The sequence below is a fragment of the Pelobates fuscus genome, chromosome 4, assembly GCF_036172605.1.
Source record: "Pelobates fuscus isolate aPelFus1 chromosome 4, aPelFus1.pri, whole genome shotgun sequence".
In the NCBI taxonomy this organism is placed as follows: domain Eukaryota; kingdom Metazoa; phylum Chordata; class Amphibia; order Anura; family Pelobatidae; genus Pelobates; species Pelobates fuscus.
In genome coordinates, this window is record NC_086320.1 from 21844180 (window position 1) to 21852683 (window position 8504).

At 39.1% G+C, this 8504-nt stretch overlaps 1 non-coding gene across 1 annotated transcript; it reads left to right on the top strand.

The window, feature by feature from the left end:
- The first annotated feature begins 870 nt into the window (after positions 1-870).
- Positions 871-959, top strand: TRNAY-GUA (transfer RNA tyrosine (anticodon GUA)). The gene is given in 2 exon segments: positions 871-907; positions 924-959. It is a non-coding gene; the product is annotated as a tRNA-Tyr (tRNA).
- The last annotated feature ends 7545 nt before the right edge of the window (positions 960-8504 follow it).

Here is an 8504-nt window from a genome sequence, read left to right on the forward strand (position 1 = left end):
TTTTATGTGAATGTGATGCATACTTTTAAAGTTATGAATAATGTGGAAAAACTATTTCTCTGCTTGTGATAATTACATTACCCATTTTGTAATGGCACCCCTTTATGCCCAGGGTGCCATTACAAAAGATGAGAGCAGAAAAGTGGGGGATTCGCTGAAATGGTAGAGCGCTCGCTTAGCATGTGAGAGGTAGCGGGATCGGTGGCTGCTTCTTCTTTTAAATGAAGGGTGCTTAGACTGTATGTTGCATGTCTGTATTTTATGTAATAAATGTAACCTTGTGTATTTTACTGTCTTTTTACTGCCATGTGCTTAATGGAGTTTTGCATCTGTCCTTGGAGATAATTGGATTACTTCCCAATTATCTCCAGGATAGAAGACTCTGTGGAACTGGTTTTGGGCAGAAAAGCCATGCTTCATTTGGTCACAAAGGACTACGATCTATCTTTTGAACCACTGAACCAATTTGTATGATTTTGCCGTATGTTTGTATTTGGAGTATGCTGATTCTGAAAATGTAAGTTTTATGTGAATGTGATGCATACTTTTAAAGTTATGAATAATGTGGAAAAACTATTTCTCTGCTTGTGATAATTACATTACCCATTTTGTAATGGCACCCCTTTATGCCCAGGGTGCCATTACAAAAGATGAGAGCGGAATACTGGGGGATTAGCTCAAATGGTAGAGTGCTCGCTTAGCATGTGAGAGGTAGCGGGATCGATGCTTCTTCTTTTAAATGAAGGGTGCTTAGTTGAACTTTTTGTTTACCTGGATGTCATTGCCACAGCAGCATGTTGCAAAATGTTTAACTGCTTACCTGATTCTTCAAAAATGTCCTACTTTGACATTGAGTGAACTCACGAATTACCTTCGATAGCTCAGCTGGTAGAGCGGAGGACTGTAGTTGGTATATGATAGCAATCCTTAGGTCGCTGGTTCAATTCCGGCTCGAAGGACATGTGTTTTTCTCTCTTGTAGAGTAGAGGACTGTATGTTGCATGTCTGTATTTTATGTAATAAATGTAACCTTGTGTATTTTACTGTCTTTTTACTGCCATGTGCTTAATGGAGTTTTGCATCTGTCCTTGGAGATAATTGGATTACTTCCCAATTATCTCCAGGATAGAAGACTCTGTGGAACTGGTTTTGGGCAGAAAAGCCATGCTTCATTTGGTCACAAAGGACTACGATCTATCTTTTGAACCACTGGACCAATTTGTATGATTTTGACGTATGTTTGTATTTGGAGTATGCTGATTCTGAAAATGTAAGTTTTATGTGAATGTGATGCATACTTTTAAAGTTATGAATAATGTGGAAAAACTGTATTTCTCTGCTTGTGATAATTACATTACCCATTTTGTAATGGCACCCCTTTATGCCCAGGGTGCCATTACAAAAGATGAGAGCGGAATACTGGGGGATTAGCTCAAATGGTAGAGTGCTCGCTTAGCATGTGAGAGGTAGCGGGATCGATGCTTCTTCTTTTAAATGAAGGGTGCTTAGTTGAACTTTTTGTTTACCTGGATGTCATTGCCACAGCAGCATGTTGCAAAATGTTTAACTGCTTACCTGATTCTTCAAAAATGTCCTACTTTGACATTGAGTGAACTCACGAATTACCTTCGATAGCTCAGCTGGTAGAGCGGAGGACTGTATTTGGTATATGATAGCAATCCTTAGGTCGCTGGTTCAATTCCGGCTCGAAGGACATGTGTTTTTCTCTCTTGTAGAGTAGAGGACTGTATGTTGCATGTCTGTATTTTATGTAATAAATGTAACCTTGTGTATTTTACTGTCTTTTTACTGCCATGTGCTTAATGGAGTTTTGCATCTGTCCTTGGAGATAATTTGATTACTTCCCAATTATCTCCAGGATAGAAGACTCTGTGGAACTGGTTTTGGGCAGAAAAGCCATGCTTCATTTGGTCACAAAGGACTACGATCTATCTTTTGAACCACTGGACCAATTTGTATGATTTTGGCGTATGTTTGTATTTGGAGTATGCTGATTCTGAAAATGTAAGTTTTATGTGAATGTGATGCATACTTTTAAAGTTATGAATAATGTGGAAAAACTGTATTTCTCTGCTTGTGATAATTACATTACCCATTTTGTAATGGCACCCCTTTATGCCCAGGGTGCCATTACAAAAGATGAGAGCGGAATACTGGGGGATTAGCTCAAATGGTAGAGTGCTCGCTTAGCATGTGAGAGGTAGCGGGATCGATGCTTCTTCTTTTAAATGAAGGGTGCTTAGTTGAACTTTTTGTTTACCTGGATGTCATTGCCACAGCAGCATGTTGCAAAATGTTTAACTGCTTACCTGATTCTTCAAAAATGTCCTACTTTGACATTGAGTGAACTCACGAATTACCTTCGATAGCTCAGCTGGTAGAGCGGAGGACTGTATTTGGTATATGATAGCAATCCTTAGGTCGCTGGTTCAATTCCGGCTCGAAGGACATGTGTTTTTCTCTCTTGTAGAGTAGAGGACTGTATGTTGCATGTCTGTATTTTATGTAATAAATGTAACCTTGTGTATTTTACTGTCTTTTTACTGCCATGTGCTTAATGGAGTTTTGCATCTGTCCTTGGAGATAATTGGATTACTTCCCAATTATCTCCAGGATAGAAGACTCTGTGGAACTGGTTTTGGGCAGAAAAGCCATGCTTCATTTGGTCACAAAGGACTACGATCTATCTTTTGAACCACTGGACCAATTTGTATGATTTTGGCGTATGTTTGTATTTGGAGTATGCTGATTCTGAAAATGTAAGTTTTATGTGAATGTGATGCATACTTTTAAAGTTATGAATAATGTGGAAAAACTGTATTTCTCTGCTTGTGATAATTACATTACCCATTTTGTAATGGCACCCCTTTATGCCCAGGGTGCCATTACAAAAGATGAGAGCGGAATACTGGGGGATTAGCTCAAATGGTAGAGTGCTCGCTTAGCATGTGAGAGGTAGCGGGATCGATGCTTCTTCTTTTAAATGAAGGGTGCTTAGTTGAACTTTTTGTTTACCTGGATGTCATTGCCACAGCAGCATGTTGCAAAATGTTTAACTGCTTACCTGATTCTTCAAAAATGTCCTACTTTGACATTGAGTGAACTCACGAATTACCTTCGATAGCTCAGCTGGTAGAGCGGAGGACTGTATTTGGTATATGATAGCAATCCTTAGGTCGCTGGTTCAATTCCGGCTCGAAGGACATGTGTTTTTCTCTCTTGTAGAGTAGAGGACTGTATGTTGCATGTCTGTATTTTATGTAATAAATGTAACCTTGTGTATTTTACTGTCTTTTTACTGCCATGTGCTTAATGGAGTTTTGCATCTGTCCTTGGAGATAATTGGATTACTTCCCAATTATCTCCAGGATAGAAGACTCTGTGGAACTGGTTTTGGGCAGAAAAGCCATGCTTCATTTGGTCACAAAGGACTACGATCTATCTTTTGAACCACTGGACCAATTTGTATGATTTTGGCGTATGTTTGTATTTGGAGTATGCTGATTCTGAAAATGTAAGTTTTATGTGAATGTGATGCATACTTTTAAAGTTATGAATAATGTGGAAAAACTGTATTTCTCTGCTTGTGATAATTACATTACCCATTTTGTAATGGCACCCCTTTATGCCCAGGGTGCCATTACAAAAGATGAGAGCGGAATACTGGGGGATTAGCTCAAATGGTAGAGTGCTCGCTTAGCATGTGAGAGGTAGCGGGATCGATGCTTCTTCTTTTAAATGAAGGGTGCTTAGTTGAACTTTTTGTTTACCTGGATGTCATTGCCACAGCAGCATGTTGCAAAATGTTTAACTGCTTACCTGATTCTTCAAAAATGTCCTACTTTGACATTGAGTGAACTCACGAATTACCTTCGATAGCTCAGCTGGTAGAGCGGAGGACTGTATTTGGTATATGATAGCAATCCTTAGGTCGCTGGTTCAATTCCGGCTCGAAGGACATGTGTTTTTCTCTCTTGTAGAGTAGAGGACTGTATGTTGCATGTCTGTATTTTATGTAATAAATGTAACCTTGTGTATTTTACTGTCTTTTTACTGCCATGTGCTTAATGGAGTTTTGCATCTGTCCTTGGAGATAATTGGATTACTTCCCAATTATCTCCAGGATAGAAGACTCTGTGGAACTGGTTTTGGGCAGAAAAGCCATGCTTCATTTGGTCACAAAGGACTACGATCTATCTTTTGAACCACTGGACCAATTTGTATGATTTTGGCGTATGTTTGTATTTGGAGTATGCTGATTCTGAAAATGTAAGTTTTATGTGAATGTGATGCATACTTTTAAAGTTATGAATAATGTGGAAAAACTGTATTTCTCTGCTTGTGATAATTACATTACCCATTTTGTAATGGCACCCCTTTATGCCCAGGGTGCCATTACAAAAGATGAGAGCGGAATACTGGGGGATTAGCTCAAATGGTAGAGTGCTCGCTTAGCATGTGAGAGGTAGCGGGATCGATGCTTCTTCTTTTAAATGAAGGGTGCTTAGTTGAACTTTTTGTTTACCTGGATGTCATTGCCACAGCAGCATGTTGCAAAATGTTTAACTGCTTACCTGATTCTTCAAAAATGTCCTACTTTGACATTGAGTGAACTCACGAATTACCTTCGATAGCTCAGCTGGTAGAGCGGAGGACTGTATTTGGTATATGATAGCAATCCTTAGGTCGCTGGTTCAATTCCGGCTCGAAGGACATGTGTTTTTCTCTCTTGTAGAGTAGAGGACTGTATGTTGCATGTCTGTATTTTATGTAATAAATGTAACCTTGTGTATTTTACTGTCTTTTTACTGCCATGTGCTTAATGGAGTTTTGCATCTGTCCTTGGAGATAATTGGATTACTTCCCAATTATCTCCAGGATAGAAGACTCTGTGGAACTGGTTTTGGGCAGAAAAGCCATGCTTCATTTGGTCACAAAGGACTACGATCTATCTTTTGAACCACTGGACCAATTTGTATGATTTTGGCGTATGTTTGTATTTGGAGTATGCTGATTCTGAAAATGTAAGTTTTATGTGAATGTGATGCATACTTTTAAAGTTATGAATAATGTGGAAAAACTGTATTTCTCTGCTTGTGATAATTACATTACCCATTTTGTAATGGCACCCCTTTATGCCCAGGGTGCCATTACAAAAGATGAGAGCGGAATACTGGGGGATTAGCTCAAATGGTAGAGTGCTCGCTTAGCATGTGAGAGGTAGCGGGATCGATGCTTCTTCTTTTAAATGAAGGGTGCTTAGTTGAACTTTTTGTTTACCTGGATGTCATTGCCACAGCAGCATGTTGCAAAATGTTTAACTGCTTACCTGATTCTTCAAAAATGTCCTACTTTGACATTGAGTGAACTCACGAATTACCTTCGATAGCTCAGCTGGTAGAGCGGAGGACTGTATTTGGTATATGATAGCAATCCTTAGGTCGCTGGTTCAATTCCGGCTCGAAGGACATGTGTTTTTCTCTCTTGTAGAGTAGAGGACTGTATGTTGCATGTCTGTATTTTATGTAATAAATGTAACCTTGTGTATTTTACTGTCTTTTTACTGCCATGTGCTTAATGGAGTTTTGCATCTGTCCTTGGAGATAATTGGATTACTTCCCAATTATCTCCAGGATAGAAGACTCTGTGGAACTGGTTTTGGGCAGAAAAGCCATGCTTCATTTGGTCACAAAGGACTACGATCTATCTTTTGAACCACTGGACCAATTTGTATGATTTTGGCGTATGTTTGTATTTGGAGTATGCTGATTCTGAAAATGTAAGTTTTATGTGAATGTGATGCATACTTTTAAAGTTATGAATAATGTGGAAAAACTGTATTTCTCTGCTTGTGATAATTACATTACCCATTTTGTAATGGCACCCCTTTATGCCCAGGGTGCCATTACAAAAGATGAGAGCAGAAAAGTGGGGGATTCGCTGAAATGGTAGAGCGCTCGCTTAGCATGTGAGAGGTAGCGGGATCGGTGGCTGCTTCTTCTTTTAAATGAAGGGTGCTTAGACTGTATGTTGCATGTCTGTATTTTATGTAATAAATGTAACCTTGTGTATTTTACTGTCTTTTTACTGCCATGTGCTTAATGGAGTTTTGCATCTGTCCTTGGAGATAATTGGATTACTTCCCAATTATCTCCAGGATAGAAGACTCTGTGGAACTGGTTTTGGGCAGAAAAGCCATGCTTCATTTGGTCACAAAGGACTACGATCTATCTTTTGAACCACTGAACCAATTTGTATGATTTTGCCGTATGTTTGTATTTGGAGTATGCTGATTCTGAAAATGTAAGTTTTATGTGAATGTGATGCATACTTTTAAAGTTATGAATAATGTGGAAAAACTATTTCTCTGCTTGTGATAATTACATTACCCATTTTGTAATGGCACCCCTTTATGCCCAGGGTGCCATTACAAAAGATGAGAGCAGAAAAGTGGGGGATTAGCTCAAATGGTAGAGCGCTCGCTTAGCATGTGAGAGGTAGCGGGATCGATGCCTGCATTCTCCAGTGGCTGCTTCTTCTTTTAAATGAAGGGTGCTTAGACTGTATGTTGCATGTCTGTATTTTATGTGAATGTGATGCATACTTTTAAAGTTATGAATAATGTGGAAAAACTATTTCTCTGCTTGTGATAATTACATTACCCATTTTGTAATGGCACCCCTTTATGCCCAGGGTGCCATTACAAAAGATGAGAGCAGAAAAGTGGGGGATTCGCTGAAATGGTAGAGCGCTCGCTTAGCATGTGAGAGGTAGCGGGATCGGTGGCTGCTTCTTCTTTTAAATGAAGGGTGCTTAGACTGTATGTTGCATGTCTGTATTTTATGTAATAAATGTAACCTTGTGTATTTTACTGTCTTTTTACTGCCATGTGCTTAATGGAGTTTTGCATCTGTCCTTGGAGATAATTGGATTACTTCCCAATTATCTCCAGGATAGAAGACTCTGTGGAACTGGTTTTGGGCAGAAAAGCCATGCTTCATTTGGTCACAAAGGACTACGATCTATCTTTTGAACCACTGAACCAATTTGTATGATTTTGCCGTATGTTTGTATTTGGAGTATGCTGATTCTGAAAATGTAAGTTTTATGTGAATGTGATGCATACTTTTAAAGTTATGAATAATGTGGAAAAACTATTTCTCTGCTTGTGATAATTACATTACCCATTTTGTAATGGCACCCCTTTATGCCCAGGGTGCCATTACAAAAGATGAGAGCAGAAAAGTGGGGGATTAGCTCAAATGGTAGAGCGCTCGCTTAGCATGTGAGAGGTAGCGGGATCGATGCCTGCATTCTCCAGTGGCTGCTTCTTCTTTTAAATGAAGGGTGCTTAGACTGTATGTTGCATGTCTGTATTTTATGTAATAAATGTAACCTTGTGTATTTTACTGTCTTTTTACTGCCATGTGCTTAATGGAGTTTTGCATCTGCCCTTGGAGATAATTGGATTACTTCCCAATTATCTCCAGGATAGAAGACTCTGTGGAACTGGTTTTGGGCAGAAAAGCCATGCTTCATTTGGTCACAAAGGACTACGATCTATCTTTTGAACCACTGAACCAATTTGTATGATTTTGCCGTATGTTTGTATTTGGAGTATGCTGATTCTGAAAATGTAAGTTTTATGTGAATGTGATGCATACTTTTAAAGTTATGAATAATGTGGAAAAACTATTTCTCTGCTTGTGATAATTACATTACCCATTTTGTAATGGCACCCCTTTATGCCCAGGGTGCCATTACAAAAGATGAGAGCAGAAAAGTGGGGGATTAGCTCAAATGGTAGAGCGCTCGCTTAGCATGTGAGAGGTAGCGGGATCGATGCCTGCATTCTCCAGTGGCTGCTTCTTCTTTTAAATGAAGGGTGCTTAGACTGTATGTTGCATGTCTGTATTTTATGTAATAAATGTAACCTTGTGTATTTTACTGTCTTTTTACTGCCATGTGCTTAATGGAGTTTTGCATCTGTCCTTGGAGATAATTGGATTACTTCCCAATTATCTCCAGGATAGAAGACTCTGTGGAACTGGTTTTGGGCAGAAAAGCCATGCTTCATTTGGTCACAAAGGACTACGATCTATCTTTTGAACCACTGAACCAATTTGTATGATTTTGCCGTATGTTTGTATTTGGAGTATGCTGATTCTGAAAATGTAAGTTGTATGTGAATGTGATGCATACTTTTAAAGTTATGAATAATGTGGAAAAACTGTATTTCTCTGCTTGTGATAATTACATTACCCATTTTGTAATGGCACCCCTTTATGCCCAGGGTGCCATTACAAAAGATGAGAGCGGAAAAGTGGGGGATTCGCTGAAATGGTAGAGCGCTCGCTTAGCATGTGAGAGGTAGCGGGATCGATGCCTGCATTCTCCAGTGGCTGCTTCTTCTTTTAAATGAAGGGTGCTTAGACTGTATGTTGCATGTCTGTATTTTATGTAATAAATGTAACCTTGTGTAT